Source organism: Pantherophis guttatus, chromosome 4 (assembly GCF_059756535.1).
Source record: "Pantherophis guttatus breed Tessera chromosome 4, ASM5975653v1, whole genome shotgun sequence".
NCBI classification, from domain to species: domain Eukaryota; kingdom Metazoa; phylum Chordata; class Lepidosauria; order Squamata; family Colubridae; genus Pantherophis; species Pantherophis guttatus.
Genome location: NC_142066.1, coordinates 101,070,412 through 101,089,223, shown reverse-complemented (window position 1 = coordinate 101,089,223; position 18,812 = coordinate 101,070,412). Strand labels below are relative to the sequence as shown.

Below are 18,812 nucleotides of genomic sequence, written 5' to 3'. Positions count from 1 at the left end.
GGGACTCGAGTATCTTGAAAGGAATAGTGATAAGGCAAGAGGATTATAGAATAAGGGCATTTGCAGATGATCTGGTTGTTACCCTAACACAGCCGATGGAATCAATAATCCAGATGAAAGACATTATAGAACAATATGGTATGGTATCAGGATTTAGATTGAACCAGAAAAAAACTAAGATGATAGTCAAAAATATGACACAAGATCGAAAACAGGTACTTGAAAGCAAGGCAGGTTTTGAGATAGTACCAAAGGTTAAATATCTAGGAGTTCAGGTTGCAGAATCAAATATGAAATTGTTTCAAAATAATTATGAGGTGTTGTGGCGAGAGGTACAGAAAGATATGGAGACCTGGAAAAAACTGCAGCTGTCTTTACTTGGAAGAATAGCAGCAATTAAGATGAACGTTTTGCCAAGATTTCTTTTTTTGTTTCAAATGATTCCGGTGCTTAAAAGTGATAAACAATTGAGAGAATGGCAAAAAGGAGTGAATAAGTTTGTCTGGAATGAGAAAAAGCCGAGAGTTAAGCTGAAAATTATGCAAGATGTTCCAGAAATGGGGGGCCTTAAACTTCCAAACCTACAATTATATTATGAAGCAGCAGCTTTGACGCAAGCAAGTGATTGGTTTGGAAGGAAAAAGACTGGAATATTGAATATAGAAAGTTATGATCTTGAATTTGGATGGCATGCATACTTATTTTATGAGAACAAAGTGGATAAAGTATTTAAAAGCCATATACTTAGAAACTCTTTGATGAGAGTTTGGAAGAAGCACCGACTCAAATGGGATTACAAAATACCGTTATGGTTGGATCTTGGTCATATCATGTGGAATACAAATATAATGTCACTCGGGGGGGGTGTTATATAAAGAAGTTCTTTTTACAGATGCGGGCAGATGGCAACTGAAGACATTAGAAACGCTGTTGGAAGAGGGGATTAATTTATCGTGGTTACAGTATAATCAACTCCAATTGAGATGGAAAGAGGACCAAAAAACTGGTATAATGATGCATGAAGAAGAACTGGTTAGACATATAAAAGAGAAAGGTCCAATGCATATTAAAAGGGTATATAATGTTTTGCTAGAAAGAGATTCAGAAACTGAATTGGTTAAAGATTGCATGATAAAATGGGCACAAAATTTTGCAGAACCAGTGATGTTGGAAACATGGGAGAAAATATGGGTCCAGAATGTTAAATTTACACTCGCAGAATCTGAGGGAAAATTTTTATAAAATGTTTTATAGGTGGCATTTAGATCCTAAGAAATTATCCTGTATGTATCCTAATGTTCAACCAAAATGCTGGAGATGTGATTGCTTAGATGCCACATATTATCATATGTGGTGGACTTGTAAGAAAGTGAAGGCTTTTTGGATAAAAATTTGGTGGGTTATGCAGAATGTTTTAAAGAAAAAAATTCAGTTTTCTCCACAATTGTTTTTATTGGGCATAGTTAAGGGTTTCACATTGGGTGAAGTAAAGCTGATATTGTATATGATTACAGCAGCAAGATTACTGATAGGTCAATATTGGAAAAATGAAGCTATGCCTACTATTGAAGAATGGACTTTGAAGATGGCCAGTTTTGCAGAGATGGCGAAGATTTCAGCATACTTAAAAGATCGGACACAAGAGATTTATGTATGGGAGTGGAAAAAGTGGATAGATTATGTGCAGAATAAATATCAAACTAGGAAATATCAGATAGCTTTTAACTGAAAGTATTATATAGGGATAGAATAAAATTTTGTGAAGATGTGGAAAATATACAGGGGGTGGAGGGGTTCAAGTTTTATAAAATGTGATTTTGATATGGATTATATTTTGTGGAAGTCCTGGGGGGATGGGAGAGCTAGGGAGGGTTGGGGGGGTTAGGGAGGGTTAGGGGGCAATAGGGAGGGTTAGGGGGGGGTAATTGGGGAGAAAATGTATTTGTAAAACTTTTTCAGTTAAAAAAAAAAAGATCTTCTTAACTCTGACCTTGTGCTGGTTCTGGACTAAGTTACAAAATTCCTTAAACTTAGTCAACGTTTCATTTTTGGACATCAAGGGGAAAACGAATCCAAATCTGCTATGGTCGTCTACTATGGTAAGAAAGTACCTCTCTTACCCACGGAAGGTGCGAATGGACCCACCAAATCCATGTGGACGAGCTGAAACGGGTGTTCGGAGTACCTCTGAGACCTCTTGGGCGCAGATTTCACTTTCAACTTTGCACTCCTACAAATTGAACAATCTAGGAATGTGTTACAATCATTGATCTTGGTTCCCCTTGAGTGTTCGGTTACCTTTTTCACTATAGGAAAACTCACATGACCTAACCTGCGATGCATCAAGTGAGCACATTCATTGTGCAACGGCTCACCTATAGAAATTACATTAGCATTTTCAGGTTCCCTATTATCTGACTTTAAATTAAAACTTAAAAACTTTTTATTAACTTTACATTTGTCTTTACAAGGCTTCCTCTGTGAAAGTCTTGATCCTCATCACCTAGTTCTAACTGTGATTCATTGTTACTACCAAATGAGATAGTATAATTGCTATCACTGCAGGTCTCAGCATTTGTATTGGGGGAATAATAAGGCAAACCACCTATCTTCAAAACCTCCCCAATCACACATTTGTTGTTTTTGATCACAGCTGTTCCTCCTGAGAACAGAATCTCCATTCTAGGGTTCTCACATATCCTCATTAGGCTTAGCAAATTATGGTCTATCTCAGGTACATACAATGCTCCATTAATTTCTCCTATCCCAGGAATATAAACATCTCCAATGCCAACAACATTCACCTTTTTACCGTTTACAACTTTGACCATGGATTGATGCCTTCTCATATTAACAAACAACCTTCAGTCACTGACAACATGGTTACTGGCTCCACTGTCCATTAACCATAGTTGCTCTCACTGTTCCCTTGTAAGTTCTGACTCAGTAGTTTCCACTATACCTACAGAAATATCATTAAACCTGGGATTGTTCCCTTTGTTGCCTCTATTTGGCTTTTTACCCCTTCTGTGGTTAGGAACATCTCCATTTGGCTTTTTGCCGGGAGGAAGTGACCTCCTTTTACATTTATTATCAGAAGGTGTCTTTAAACTTGCCCTAGCATTTACGTTTTGTGGGCAATCCCTTCTATAATGTTCTCTTGAACCACAATTGAAGCATTCTCCGATAGTATATGCTCTAGCTGAACTATCGGGCCTTCTTAAAGGTTTTTCCTTTTTGTGAAAAGCCGCCCTGTATTTTCGCAGGCTATCTTCCGCAATCAATCTGCCAGATAACACTTCTAAAGATAAGTTATTACAATCAACATTATCCAGTTGCGATATAAAATTATCCCAGCTAGGATCAAGGGAATTGAGTATAACAGTAATGAGGGTTTGTTCAGACACTGTTCCCCCCCTCAACATCAATTCCTGCCTTAACCTGTTTAACTCACATAAGTGTTCATTAATATCTACTCCCACCTTCAACCTTGCGGAATAGAACTCCCTATAAACTCTGTTTGTAACATGGGAGCTTTTTGAACAAAGTAGCTTATGCAGTTTCACCCAAACTTCTGTTACGGTCAGGTTACAAGATATACTGGGATATAGTGCAGGGTCAATAGACATCAATAAGATACAAAAGGCCTTATGATGTAAAAGATCAACTTCTAAGGACCATGGTCTAGGTGGGGGTTTTAACAACAACGATAAAACATTCTCTTTCATTAAAATTACTTGAATACTCTTAACCCATTCCTTAAAATTTCCTCCACCCACACTTAAACTTTTAAAATTAGGAGGAAGGACCTGTACATTATTAAACATGGAAACAGACATTAATTGATGTTCAAAATGTGGTCCGTCCTGGAACGGGCAATAAGGCATTGGAATGGAAGCACACAGCACAGTGTCTTCCATCTGGCATTCTGACAATCGTTCCTCCCCAATGAGAGGGATTAAAACTTCACGTTGTGCGGATGCAAAGCTCATCCTGGTTTGATCACAAAAGCTCGAGGGTCCTCTCTGGTGCGCATCTCTAGGAATTTTTGGACGCGCTCCCAAATTCCTATCTTCAGTTGAGGCAGCCTCCGGAACCGTCCTGGATGTCGATGTCGTCACGGATGGATATATCCCACTCGTGGCATGTGCTGAATTAGTCGCAGACATCAGGGGTACTTTGGTACATGCAGCTACTATTTGTTGAGCCGATGGCGCCTGCAAACCATCGCCTAAAATGGTTGCCAAAGTTTCTATCACACTTGCAACCTTACGCTCAACATGAGAGTCTCTTAAATTTTTAGCAGAAGTCATTGATGTCATCAAGGGAGCTAAAGTCTTTATGGCCTGATCTATGATGGCTTCAACAGCAGGTGGTGCAATATCAACTTGGCCATGCTGGTTTAACAAAGAAGCAGGAACATTTGAATCAGGCAGTCTGTTATCCCCCATTCTCCACTTATGGTCTGAGGTAAGGGTTTTAGGAAAAGATTGAAAGTCTCTTACCGATCCAGTGTTTTCTAGGACTTCGATCTTCTTTCCTTTCACGGATGGATTCTTTAATAATCCGCTAGAATCAGCAGTCGGGTTCTGACTTACTGTGGGCAAACCTAAAAACTGAAGGATTGCCTTCCTAAATTCATCATCCACCTCTGTATTTGTTTTCAAGACCTGAAGTGGCGTTCTTCCAGTCTCTACTTCTTTAGGTGATGATGGTTTACTCACTATCTTAGGCCCTTCAGAAGTTGAGGCCTCTGCTCCAAAACTTACAGCTCCACTATTCTCTAAATCAATTAGAGTTTGGGGTTTTTCAGCCAAAACATTTTTGGCCTGAGCCCCAGACAGTCCAGTTTGTGACTTCATACTTTTTGCTGCTGCTGCTGCCCTAGTCAACATTTGTTCAACTGCAGACACTCCAGTCTAGCGCATTACCACATGAGTGTAGGTTCGTTAAACCATCCTCTGCTACCAACTGTTAGGGAATGGGATTGAGGGGTACCCCGGACCGTGAACCAGCTCATGAGCAAACACACTAGACTGAAATAAATCTGACAGAGGCGTCTTGTGTAAAAATATAATTTACTTTAAAACATTTAAAAAGCACTATGTCTTTAATTAAAAACAAAGTCTTATCTTGGTTATGTGAAGCAAGGCTATCTCCCTAGATTCCTCTCCACAATACCGAAACAGTTCACAAGAGAATAAAGCTAACATGAGGATAAGCAGCTTCGGCGTCGATACATCATCGAGGTAATAGAAGGGGTGCAGCACAAACTTCACAGCTAAAAGTCACCTGAAGTAAAAACAGTTCAAACAGCAAACATTGCTTGAAGCTTGTGGGAGGAAGAAGGTCCAGCAACAGCAGTCCCGATGATAGCTTGCGTGCTACAAAACAGCAAAAGGCAAGCATCCGTGGGAGTTTCTCTGCAACAGCGTCTGGAGTCCTTATCTGCATTCTTCTCCCATCTGCGGCATTTGCACATAGCTTCCTGCAGGAGCTGTGCATTTAGGCCTAAACCGGAGTCTAGGCCCAAGTAGCAAGCGAAAAGGTCCTTGCTTATATGGGGAGTTAACCTGCAATTAACTAGGGCGGGGAAGGCTTGCAGGTAATTGCCAACAGGAGATGGCTTGATTAAAACCATGCTGTTTGTGAGTAGGCAAGTAGCCACAGCAATCCTGGAAACACTCGTGACATTGCTGGATTCTTGCTGAGCTTACAGTAGCCAGGGGACCTCACGTTTGGCCGAGCACCACTCAGCTGAGCCGCAGCTTGCTACCAGCATCGTGGATTCCACTCTCTGGGCATCGCCATTGTTAGGAAATGGTCATTGCCTAACTAGTTGGCCAGGAAATATCTAAGCCAACATTGTATGTTTGTAATATGAAATTGTATTATGTAGCTTTAAGAACATTGCTGAGTCATTCGGCATGCTGATTGGATGAGCTCTGTAGCTCATGTATTTAAGGAGAGCTTAATTATGGTTAGTTGTGGACACTACACCATATTTTTACCTGCTACTATGCTGTAACTATTTTTGATCTCTCTAAATGGTTATTGTTTGATCATGGTTTATTTATTACTGTTTCCTGATATTTATTGAACTGTTTTTATATTGTTCCTGAATGTTCCTTGTATTTTTCTATAAACTGGTAAGAATATTTTATATCCCTGGATTGATCTTGTACTGTACTTTATATGGCTAAGGCTTGGATTGTTAAAGGACTATGATTTCGCTTTACCCTTAAAGTAAAATTACTATAAAACCAGTTTGTCTGCATGTTATTCACAATTACTCTCAAAACCGTTTCCGTGTGTAAAAACTTCTGATGGTACTCTGCTTTATGAACCATGACTCTGGTGGTGACACAACAATATCCTTAATATTGGTTATGGGCCCAGAGCTACCCAGAGCTACCCAGAGCTACCCAGAGTTACCCGGTATTATCTAGAGCACTGAGAGTTGATGTGAATGATACAGTAATTTATTCAGACAGCTGCGTTTGTTATTAAGTATCCAAGTGAAGATGGCACAAGAACAGTCATCCAGTATATCCATGATAATCCGGTTGGACGGAACAAACTGTTTCCTGGTCTATGAAATGCAACCTACTTTTGCATAGGGAAGGACTATGGGATGTAGTTAATAATCCACTGGATGTAACTGCATAGAATCCAGAAAATGATGAAGATGAGAAGAAATTAGTCAAATTTAACCGGGATAATGAACGGGCTCTTTGCATAATTGGACTGACACTGAGTGACCAGCAGCTAGTCCACATTTGTGGTGAAGATTCTGCTGCTAGGTGTTGGAACAATTTGAAGAGAATATATGTTTGTGATAGTGTAGGTGCTCACATACATCTTACACGTAAACAGTTTAAAACCCATCTTCTTAAAGGAGAAGATATGTTAGCTCATTTGGAGTTTATGACAAGAACTTTTCAAGAGCTACATGAGAAGGAACTTATTTTTTCAGAATTGCAACAGGTTTACATTATTCTTTCTTCTTTGGATGAAAGTTATGATGACTATGTTTCTTCACTGGAGGTTTTGACCAGAGATGAACTAACATTGACTGCATAACCAGAAGATTGTTGGAAGAGTCCAGAAGAAGGAAAGATAGAGAACAATTGAGAGAGAAACAACCAAAGGAAGAAAGATCGTCTTCAACTGCCTATATTGTTAAAAGATGTTTTTCTTGTGGGGCTAAGAGTCATATAGCTAAATGTTGTACTAAGGGAAAGAAAATGACTGTTGGTGATCAAAAGAGAACCAAGAAGAATGTTAATTTAGCTATATCAAGTTCTACAAATGTTAACCATGATTTGTGGGTAGTTGATAGTGGTGCATCACAATCCATCACTAGAAATAGAGAAAGATTTGTTAAACTGAATAATAGCAAACAACATGTTACATTAGCCAATGGTTGGAGAATGAAAGTAACTGGGGAAGGTATTGCACAGTGTTCATTTATTGATGAACAATTATCTATGTTGTATATACCTGACTGAAATTCAACTTGTTATCAGTTAAATCATTATTACAGGTTGGATTTGTAGTAACATTTAGAGAAGATAGATGTTTAATCAAAAAGGATGGAAAATGTGTTACTGCAATGTTAGAAAATGATTTATTTGTATTAAGAGATAACCTAGCATTAATGGCTAAAACTAACTCTGTTTATGACAATAAGAAACCACACAATGAATGTATCCATTTAGTTCATCGAAGATTAGGACATATGAATTTCAACGTATTGAAAAAGACAGTAGAGTTATCTGAAGGGATAAAGTTAAAACCATGTGCTAAATATCTGAACTGTAATGCCTGTAATCAGAAGAAAAGCAAAGTAACCCCAGCAAACCGAATCAATGGGTTTAAAACCAAAAGACCATTAGAAGTGGTGTTTGCAGATCTAATTGGACCTAAACAACCCAGTTTATGGGGAGCCTGCTATATACTAAGCATTGTTGATCATTTCTCTAGATATGGTTTCTGTTACTTGATGAAAACAAAATCTGAAACATTTCAGCATATTAATAACTGGTTAAGATTTGTAGAGAGGAAACAGAGATACAAAGTAGTTTGCTTGGTAACAGACAATGGTACTGAGTTTACTAATCTAAGGTTAGAGAATATGTTTCAGGAGGCAGGTATTGAGCATAAACATTCTGCCCCGTATAGACTACAGCACAATGCTTATGTTGAACGCAGAGGTCAAACACTGCAAGCTATGTCTAGAGCTATGTTAGCAGATTCTAGTTTGCCAGAAACCTTATGGGGTGAAGCCATTATGTGTGCCAACCATGTTTTAAACAAAGTTGTTAATTCATCTACTGGAGAATTACCATTTAAACTATGGCATGGTAAAAAACCTAATCTTAGTTATTTGCATACGTTTGGTGCTCCTGCTTGGATTCACATTCCCTCTCCATTAAGACAGAAGGGACAATAGAGAGCTAGAAAAATGTTTTTTGTTGGATATGAATTGAACCACCGATCATTTAGATTCTGGTTGCCAGGAACCACTAGCATTTATTATAGCGCTAGTGCAAAATTCCTGGAGCATGTAGGTTGGGATAAGCTTGAGCAAGCTGATTACAGAAATGATGATAATGTTATTATTGAAAATCAAATATTCAATGATACCCTGATGAAGATATAGATAATGTAGAGTCTACTGTAAAAGAAGAAGAAGAAGGAAGTTTAGGGGAAGAGACAGATGAAATACCAGTTATGAGTCCTGTATTGCCTAGGAGATCTACTCGGGTAAGACATCTGCCCGATAGGTATCAAGCAAGCGTGGTTTGTCATGTAAATGTAGAACCTTCCAATTTTGATGATATCAAGATGTATCCTGAAAAGGATCAAATAGCATAGAAGGAGGCTATGCATAGAGAACTCAAGTCTTTAAAAGAGTTAGATGTATACGAAAATGTTCAGTTACCACCAGGAGAAAGGATGATTGGTTGTAAATGGGTCTATAAGTTAAAGACAGGTATTGATGGAAATGTAACCCATAAAGCTCTTTTAGTCGCTCAAGGTTTCGCACAGTCTGAAAGAGACTATGATGAGTTTTTTGCTCCCAGTTTAAGAGCAACCACATTAAGAGCAATGTTAGTGTGGGAGGCAAAGAATGATTATAAGATTACTCATATAGATGTTGAGACAGCATATTTGCATGCACCTTTACATCACAACATTTATATGAGGAAGCCATTAGGTGTAAGAATGGATGAGCGAACCGATTGCTGGAAATTAAAAAAGAGCCTTTACGGTTTGAAGCAATCAGGGTTTGAATGGAATAGGTGTATTGTGAAAGAGCGGAATATTATGGGGTTTGTAGAAGGTGTAGCAGATAAATGTCTCTTTAAACGGGAGAAAGATGGTTTAATTTCATTTTTGCTCATGTTTACAGATGATATTGCTATAGTAACGAAGACTGAAAAGGAAGTAATAGAAATTATTAAGTTGTTACAGGATAAGTTTAGGATAAGAAATCTAGGTAATATAAAGCATTATTTAGGTCTTGATGTTATAAGAACTGCTAGAGGATATAAACTGTCTCAATCTAGCAAGATTAGCCAAATATTAAAGCGCTATAATATGGAGTCATGTAAGCCAGCAAAAACTCCTATGGATCAGGATTTCAAACATGGAGATATACAAAGTCCTGTATTCAGCAAAGAGATTTATCAATCTTTGATAGGAAGTCTATCGTATATCAGTAATTGGTCAAGGCCGGATATTTCCTATTGTGTTAATCAATTAGCCAGATATAATGCAGAACCAACAGAGAGGCATTGGCAAGCTGCAAAGTGGATATTAAGATACTTCAAGATACTTGAAGTTAACATTTGATATTTGAATGTACGGCAAAGTATACAGAGCAAGATGATCAAATTGGAATATTGTATGTTGGAGAACAATATTGCTGACAATTTTACTAAAGTGCAGGGTATGATCAAACATAGGACATGTTGGGAGAGTTATGAGTTAAGGTTGTGAACCAGTATATATTGTTCTGTCCAAGGGGGAATATGTTAGGAAATGGACATTGCCTAACTAGTTGGCCAGGAAATATCTAAGCCAACATTGTATGTTTGTAATATGAAATTGTATTATGTAGCTTTAAGAACATTGCTGAGTCATTCGGCATGCTGATTAGATGAGCTCTGTAGCCAATGTATTTAAGGAGAGCTTAATTATGGTCAGTTGTGGACACTACACCATATTTTTACCTGCTACTATGCTGTAACTGTTTTTGATCTCTCTAAATGGTCATTGTTTGATCATGGTTTATTTATTACTGTTTCCTGATATTTATTGAACTGTTTTTATATTGTTCCTGAATGTTCCTTGTATTTTTCTACAAACTGGTAAGAAGATTTTATATTCCTGGATTGATCTTGTATTGCACTTTATATGGCTAAGGCTTGGATTGTTAAAGGACTATGATTTCGCTTTACCCTTAAAATAAAATACTATAAAACCAGTTTGTCTGCATGTTATTCACAATTACTCTCAAAACTGTTTCCATGCGTAAAAACTTCTGATGGTACTCTGCTTTATGAACCATGACTCTGGTGATGACACAACAATATCCTTAACAGCCATTTTCACCAATCCCTGCCAATCTCGTCGCCTCACAAAGAGTGCAACCTGTTAACAGTGAGTGGATTGGTAGTGCGAGGGAAACCGTGGTGTCGGCTTCATGCTGCGGGGATTGAGAGGAGCTCCGTGTTGTTGGAGCTGAGCTCTCCCTGTGTGGCCCATCGCCTTGCCATTCGTGGAGCCGTTTTGTCAGCTCCTGTCATTTTGGGCTTGTTTTCTTGGCACGAGGGAGCTGTTCTGACGACTCCGTGCCATTTTGTTTCACTTGCAAGGGCGCCAGATGAGCCATGTTATCAGCTCTAAGCCATTTTGTATCTGCTGGTGTGGGCACCCGAGAAGCTGTTCTGTCAGCTCCGTGCCATTTTCTGTCTGATTAGAGGCACCTATGGAGCTCTGTTGCTGGCTCCACGCTGTTTCTTTCAGCCCTCCCCAAGGAGTTTTGGGATCATCTTGTCAGCTCCATGCCTAACCCTCACCTTTACTTGATCCTGCTCAGGGCCCTGTGGAGCTGTGTTGTTGTCTCCCTGCCATTTCTGGCAGCCCTGCTCTGGCAATTAGGAGCTCTTCCGTCAGTTCCATGCTACCTTAAGGGGGCTTTCACTACCTTGTCTGCAGTTCCACTGAATTTGACCAACTTGCCTGGAGGGAGAGTGTCTTTACACAATGGTGGATCGCAAGTGCTCTCTCTCACGTCGATCTAGATCTCCTCCCCCTCCTACTACATAGAGGGGCAGATCAAAATCCAAAGCCCATTCAACCAGGGCTAAATCTTCTGCCACTGCATCCTCTTCTTCTGCTGCAGAGAAAGATGCCGAACGAAGACACCTTGCCTTAAGCAAGCAGTTTGACAAGGCCCAAAAGAAGGCAGCAACCAGCAGCGCCACTACTTCTTCTGAACCTGGGGGGGTGCCCCATCTTGGCTCAAGAACAGAACCTCTCCCCCCAGATATGTCAGGACCATTCTACCTGGTCTCCCAATCTCTCTGCTGAAGCACAAGATAATCAGGCGGTATTCAGAGAAGCTTTCTCTCAAGGATCTGCTTCCATCGTGGAACCACCTAGACCTCCATGACTGACAAAGCCATCTGCAACCTTTACTCCTACTGTGGCGGGGCTCCGCCCAGTGGAAGGCCACATTTCCGCCATGCCACAGGAAATGTGCGATTTCATTACTCATACTGTGACCAGAGGAATTGATGCAACTCTCACGCAAAGGGCATTTTAGCTCCATTGTCAGCTCCGGTTCAGGCACCCAGGCCTGTCCAACCATTGAGCCACATGGACACTGACACTTTGCAAGCTGCTCATTCACCTTCTCTGTCCCACCATAGTGATCCGTCTCTGATGGGTGATGATATTTTTGACTACAATGTCTCTGGTGAGGAAGAAGAATTTTCCTCTGACAGACCCCGTACCACCGGTCTCTTCCACCATGAGATGTTTAAGACCCTGCTGCATAAGGCGCGGGTTACTGCTAATATGGGTGTTACAGTTGCGTGTCAAGAGGGCTCTTCGGACCCTCAAGATTCCACCAACCTTCTTTTCTTCGAGGTGGTCACAGAGCATGAAATCATCCCATCGCCCAAGCTCTTTGTTTACATGCTCCAAAGGCAATGGCTCAGCCGGGGTCCATTCCAACTCCAAGTGGACTAGACAAAAAAATTGTACACAGTGGACCGGGAGCTCAAGGATCTCCTTAAACTTCCCGTGGTCGACGTCCCCTTGGCACATCTGACCTCGCCTAGCATCCTGCCTTCTGATGCTGCCGAGGGTCTTCGAACTGAAGACAGAAGGGCTGAAATTTCAACCCGTAAGACACATCAGGCTGCCACATGGGCCATCATATCTGCCACAGCGACGTCCTTCACCAGGACATCTCTCATCTGGCTACGTCAGATGCAGTCCAGGATTTCCCTAGAGGACTCTCGCCTGTATTAGGACATTAATAAATTGATCACTGCCGCTGAGTTTTCCACCAATGCTATACTCAACTCAGTGAAATTTGCATCATGAGCACTGGCGTCCAATATCACATCCAGACGCCTCCTCTGGCTGCACCATTGGCAGGCGGACATGAGGACCAAATGGTGGTTGGACGCAGCGGCATTTAAAGGGGGCTCCCTCTTCGGGAAAGCCTTGATCCGGTCCTCGTAGAAGATAGGGACAAGAAGAAGGTCCTTCCCTATGTCTCCAGATGGTCCGATCGGCGATCTGCCTTTCCTTACCGCAGGCATTCCTTTCGTCCTTCGGATCCCAGGTTCCAATCCCCAGCCAACCAGCGGCCCTTCAATCACCCCACTGATAAAGCCTAGGACTGACAGCCCTTCAGGGAGCGATCCCAGCAACCTCACTCTCGATGACCCTTTTAGGGCTCCAACTTCTGCCCCTACTGCAGAATTAAGTAACTGCTCAGGTCTTAAGCCCACTGGTGGTTGGCTCGCCAAATTTGCTACCACCTGGTGCCATACAACCACCGACGTCTGGGCTCTTGAGACATATTCCCTCGGGGTCACCCTCGAATTTATTTCTTATCCTCCATGAAGATTCATTCGAAATTCCAGGTACACGGATTCCTCCAAGAGAGCTCTGATGGAATCCAAAATTCAACACCTTCTGGCCATTCAAGTCATTGAGCCAGTGACCCCAGATCATTGGGGTTCCGGCTTCTATTCAATTTTCTTCTTGGTTCAAAAGAAGTCGGGGGGGGGGGGGAGAAGCAGGGCCATACTAGAACTGAAGTGATTGAATTTACAGTACAGGCGCTTCAAGATGCAATCTCTGCATACCATCCTGGTGGCATCAGATGCGAAGATTTTTTGGCATCCATTGATCTGCAGGAGGCTTATCTCAATGTTCCCATCAGACCAGCTCACCGCAGATTCCTTAGATTCTGCTATGATGGAGCCCATTTCCAGTATAGGGCTTTGCCATTCAGGTTCTTGTCTGCCCCCCCGCACCTTCACCAAGCTCCTGGACGTGGTGGCTGCTCATTTACGAGCAACGCCTATCAGATTGCTATGTTACCTGGATGATTTTTTAATTCTATTCTAATTCAGGATGCTCCAGGAACACAGTCATCTCACTCCCTCTACTGACCTCATCCACCTCAGTGCACGAATTAACACCTTATCTGGTCTAGTCTTCCTTTTTCAGGAATACCTGATCAACATCCAGAATGCAGTGAGACGTGTGCAGTCTCTCAGGAGGGTTCCTCTGCTGTTGTTTTCCCAATTATTGGATCAGACAATTTCCTGTTTGGCTATTGTCCCTTGGGCGAGATTACACTCACGTCCCCTTCAGTGGCTCCTCTTGCCCAGCCAAAAGGCTGGCACTAGCAACACCAATGCCCGGATCAAGGTTCCCACAGTGTGCTCACATTCCTACGCTGGTAGACATCTTCTGCCCTAGAGAAAGGCTGCTCCTTCCAAGAACCATAGTGTCTGGTTCTCACCACGGACGCAAGTCTCTTCAGGTGGGTTACCCACTTTCAGAACCAACGTGACTGGTTGGAGTTATGCGCTGCCCATCTGGTGCTCCAACACCTCCAAAAGCAACTGTCGGGTCATCACGTGCTTCTACAAACAGACAACGTGACAGCGAAGGCCCACATGAACAGGCAAGGGGGCACTCGTTCCAAGGCCCTGATGCGTGAGGCTGCGTCACTAGGTCTATGGGCAGAGAGACATCTGCTTTCTTTTCATGCAGAGCACATCTTTGGCGTCTCAAACACCTGAGTGGACTGGGTGAGCAGGACTACCATCAATCAAGCAGAGTGGTTTGTCAGGTTTTCCTCAGGGAAAGGTGTTCTTTCCTTCCACCAACTCCTTCCCTCTCTATCTTTCTCTCCTTCCCATCTGTTCGTTCCTTAAATTCTTCATCCTCCTGTAGGTCTTCTAAGCTTCCATTTTCCGCTTCCCCCTCAGTCTCCAAGTCATTCGCCTTAAAATTTAGTTCATAGAAATCTCGTGCATCTCTCAAGTTCTCAATTTTAATCCTCTTATCTCACAAAGTTATCAATAAACCTTCCGGTATCAACCATCTATATAGAATTGCATTTTTCCTTAATTGCATCGTCAGAAATTGGTATCTTCGCTGCTGCTCTCTAACTTTCCTAGGGATTTGCTTTAAAATCATAATTTGTTGTCCTTTATATGATATCACCTGGTCCCTTGCCTTCCTATAAACTTCCTCCCATATGTCCTTCTTACAAAATTGGATATGAATTTCTTGAGGCAAATTATGTCATTTTGCATATTCCGTAAAACCCTATAGGCCTCATCAATGTCTTTCATTATTAACTCCTTATCTTTTTCCAAGATTTCAGTTAAAATACTTCCAACTACTTCTCTCACACATTCTTCTTTATCTTGAACCATGTTCTGCATCCTTAGGAAAAAGGAGGAGCGTTCCATCTGTAAGAAGATTATTTCTTCTTCCATAGTCCTCGTAGTTGCGGCCTGTTCACGTTCCAATCCCGCCAAGTGTTCTTCATATCTATTGGTACGGACTTCCACGTTGTGAAGTCTTCCCTCTTGTTTAACCATTACCTCTCGCACTTTTGTCAATTGTTCATTTAATATTTTAATGTCTCCCCGCACCGCCCCCATTTCACTTCTCAAATTCGTTAAGTCCTCAACATTTTTCATCATTACCTCTTGCATCGTCTGCATCATTCCCTGTAAATTCTGTAATGAGGGGGACTTTCCCAATGTATTTGCATCTTCTATAGATTTAGATGACATTTGGAATGGTAATACTGGCGATGACGCCAAGGGGGGCGGGCAGTAAAGCTTTCTTGCTCCCTTTAGTAACTGTTGTAGCCGCTGCAATGGACATCTCTCCTTGAGGTCCTCCTTGATTTTTATTTGGAGACCAAAAATTCTTCCAACCCAGCATACACACTAAGTTCTCTCCACTTTTCAGCTTACTTAGTCTTTCTCTTCCTCAAATTCTCTATTTATCAATTAATTTAAATCAACCCAATATATACGATTAATCTACAATTTTTAGCCAATCTATTAAGTATATAGATATATAAATTTTCTACAGTAACAATAGTAGTTCAGTACCCTCTATATATAGTATAAATATTGTATAAATCTGTTTAAGTTTCTATTCAGTCTGATATATCACTCAGGCCTGATCAGTAAATAAGGGTTGAGGAAAGGAGGGAGAGTACTGTCAAAGATTAACCAAAAAGGGGAGGAAAGAGGAAATGGGGAGGACCAAATCTTTAGATTTTAGACTTCTTCTAAGTACAACCACGATGTTTCTTTTGGAGTTTCCAAGTCTGCCACTAGATGAGTTGCTGATCTTATATTGCCGACAGTTCCAAGCAAAGACGTTTCCAGCTACAAACATAGAGTATCAGAAAGCTAGTAATTCAGCTTGATAAGGGAGATTATTGATAGTTTGTCCCGGATTTATAAATTTATGATAGAAAAAAAAAGTCCACAGCAAAATCCAATAATCCAATCAAGGAGATAACAGATGCAAAAGAGAGAAAAATTACACTCCATTACCAGCTCTTCCCCTATTAAATAGGCAGATTTCTTCACTGTCTGGGTTTCTCTCTCTCAGCTGCTGCTCAAGTGAGGCTATTTTGCCTCACAGCTTGTCCCGGCAATTCGAGCTTCACACACTCTCTCTCCATGCTCCTCACCTCCGAGTTCATAAATCCAAGTTCTCCAACTCTCCAACTCTGTGCCATTGGCTTCCTATCCAACACGATGAGTCATTCTTTCGGGGCCGCCATTCCTTGGCGCCCTCTCCTTGACTTCAGAGACTGAAAGAGGATCAAGCCTTCAGCGCGCAGGATCGCCACATCCATGCGCGCCCTGCACTCCTCACTCTCCCCGCTCCCTCCAGGAGCGGTTTCGGCAGGAAAAAAAGCCGTCTGAGTCAAGGAAAAGAAGATCAGGTCAGGAGCACTTTTCCTATCCTTCTTCTTATGCTGACGTCACTGGAAGCCCTGAGAAATGCGTAGCTTCTGTGCTTCTTCACCCGGTTTTGGACGCCAGGAGCTGAGGGGACCGACACCCTCCGTTGTCGGGGGCCTACAACCCTCCTCTACGCATTGCCACTGATCCCTCTGATGCCCAGGATTATCAGGAAGATCCTGATGGAGGGAGCGGACGTCATCCTCATCGCTCCATATTGGCCCCGGAGGACCTGGTTTGCGGACCTCATGAGCCTCTCGCTAACTCCTACCTGGAGAATTTCTCCAGATCGGATCTTCCTCTGCTAGGGAGCCATCTACCATCCAGACCCTCAGTGGTTCCAGCTGGCCTCCTGGCACTTGAAAGGGAGATCCTGAAGAGGGACCGTTTCTCATCTAGTGTGATATGCACTATTCTCGCTGCTCGTCAACAGTCTATGACACGCATCTACGAAGCAACTTGGTCTTCGTTCCATCGTTGATGTTCCAAAATGGGTATCGTTCCCACTTTGGCATCCATTCCCTGGGTTTTGGACTTCCTTCAAGGGGGGTTGGAAGCCGGCCTCGCCGTCAATACTCTCCATTGGCAGGTCGCTGCCCTAGCAATTGTGATTAAATGCAAAGGGGCCTCCATGTTGTCCTGGCATCCCCATATTCGTTGCATTCTGCGGGGTGCATCCAACCTTCGTCCGCCTCCAGTCCACAGTTATCCCTCCTGGGACCTCAGTCTCATCCTCCAGGCCCTGATGGCATCTCCCTTCGAACCACTGGGTATTGCCTCTATGAAACTTCTGACCTTCAAGGTTGCCTTTCTTGTAGCAGTCACTTCCGCTCATCGGATTTTGGAGCTGGCAGCCCTTTCTGTTCGCGACGACTTGTGCATCTTTCATTTCAACCGTGTCGTCCTATGGCTGGATTCCATCTTTCTCCCTAAAATCAATACCTGGTTCCAAGGGCCCAGGAGGTGGTTTTACCCGATTTTTGCCCTGATCCCAAACATCTCAGTGAACGACGATGGCATTCCCTGGATGTCTGCAGGGCTCTGTGCAAGTATATCGACAGGATGGCCCCATTCTGGAAGTCAGAATCATTATTCATTTTCTTTCAACCCAGCTCTCTGGGCATCAGAGTGTTGTCTTCTACCATTGCTCGTTGGCTCAAAGCTTGCATTGCCATGGCATACGACCAGCAACACAAACCTTGACCTCACCACATTGCGGTCCATTTGACACAGAGCGCGGCCACCTCCGCTGCCTGGGCAACCCAGGCTCCTCTTCTTGAGATCTGCAGGGCAGCCACTTGGGCCTCGCCCACTGCTTTTATCCATAACTACAAGTTGGACAAGTTTGCATCGACCGAGGCGGCCTTTGGTCACAGGGTACTCCAACAGGTTCTTTCTGCTGACACTCCACCTGGCCTTCCTTAGTCCCACCCTAGGGATATTTAGCTTGGGTATATCCCATTCAATGGACTCTCTAAACAGCGCAATGGAGAAGGAACGTTGGATTCACTTGAACATTCGTTTTCATTGCGCTGCGTGAGAGTCCATACCCTCCCTTTTTTTCTGCGGGGATTCCGGATTTTGGTTGCTTGTTTTCTGTTTGAGTTTCAGTGTTCTTCAGATCTGGACCTTCATTAACAAACTGGAGCCACACCAGAAGAGGAGGTGTGTTTAAACAAATCTTAACTCAGTCTCTGGCCAGTGACATGAGGACAACCCATTCAATGGACTCTCACACAGCACAACGAGAATGAACATTCAAGTAAGTCCAACATTCCTTTCCTTCAGATACAGCATTCATTTAGGCTGTGTAAAAATAAATGCATCTTCTCCATACTGGCATGATATTGATTTCTAAAGCAGGCTTCCCCCCACCCATGTTTTATTTATTTTATTTATATAACATAGAAAATTCAATTTCCATCAATCAGTGTGTGATCTGGGTACAGTTGTTTTTAAGCAGTCATAATCCAGATATTTGTTATAGTATTCATCACGATAATGTTGATAATATAATAATATAATAACAATAATACTTAAAATTATGTTCTTTAACAACTCTCCACTTCAACATTGTCTCTTTTTATATCTCCTCCTTTCTAACTTCTGTTTTTATTGTCTAACCATTGATAAAATACGTCCCATATCAATAAATATTCAGTTTCTTCTTTATCTTTAATAGTAAACGTTAATCTACCCATTTCTGCACATTCTAATATTTTCTTAATTACATACTCATCTGACGGAATCTCATTCTTT

At 42.0% G+C, this 18,812-nt stretch overlaps 1 protein-coding gene and 1 pseudogene across 3 annotated transcripts in view; both read left to right on the top strand.

The window, feature by feature from the left end:
- NEK11 (NIMA related kinase 11) overlaps nt 1-18,812 on the top strand; it is a 370,526-nt gene that overhangs the window by 177,419 nt on the left and 174,295 nt on the right. The window lies entirely within an intron of this gene.
- On the top strand, nt 8,890-12,974 carry LOC148114264 (uncharacterized; annotated as a pseudogene).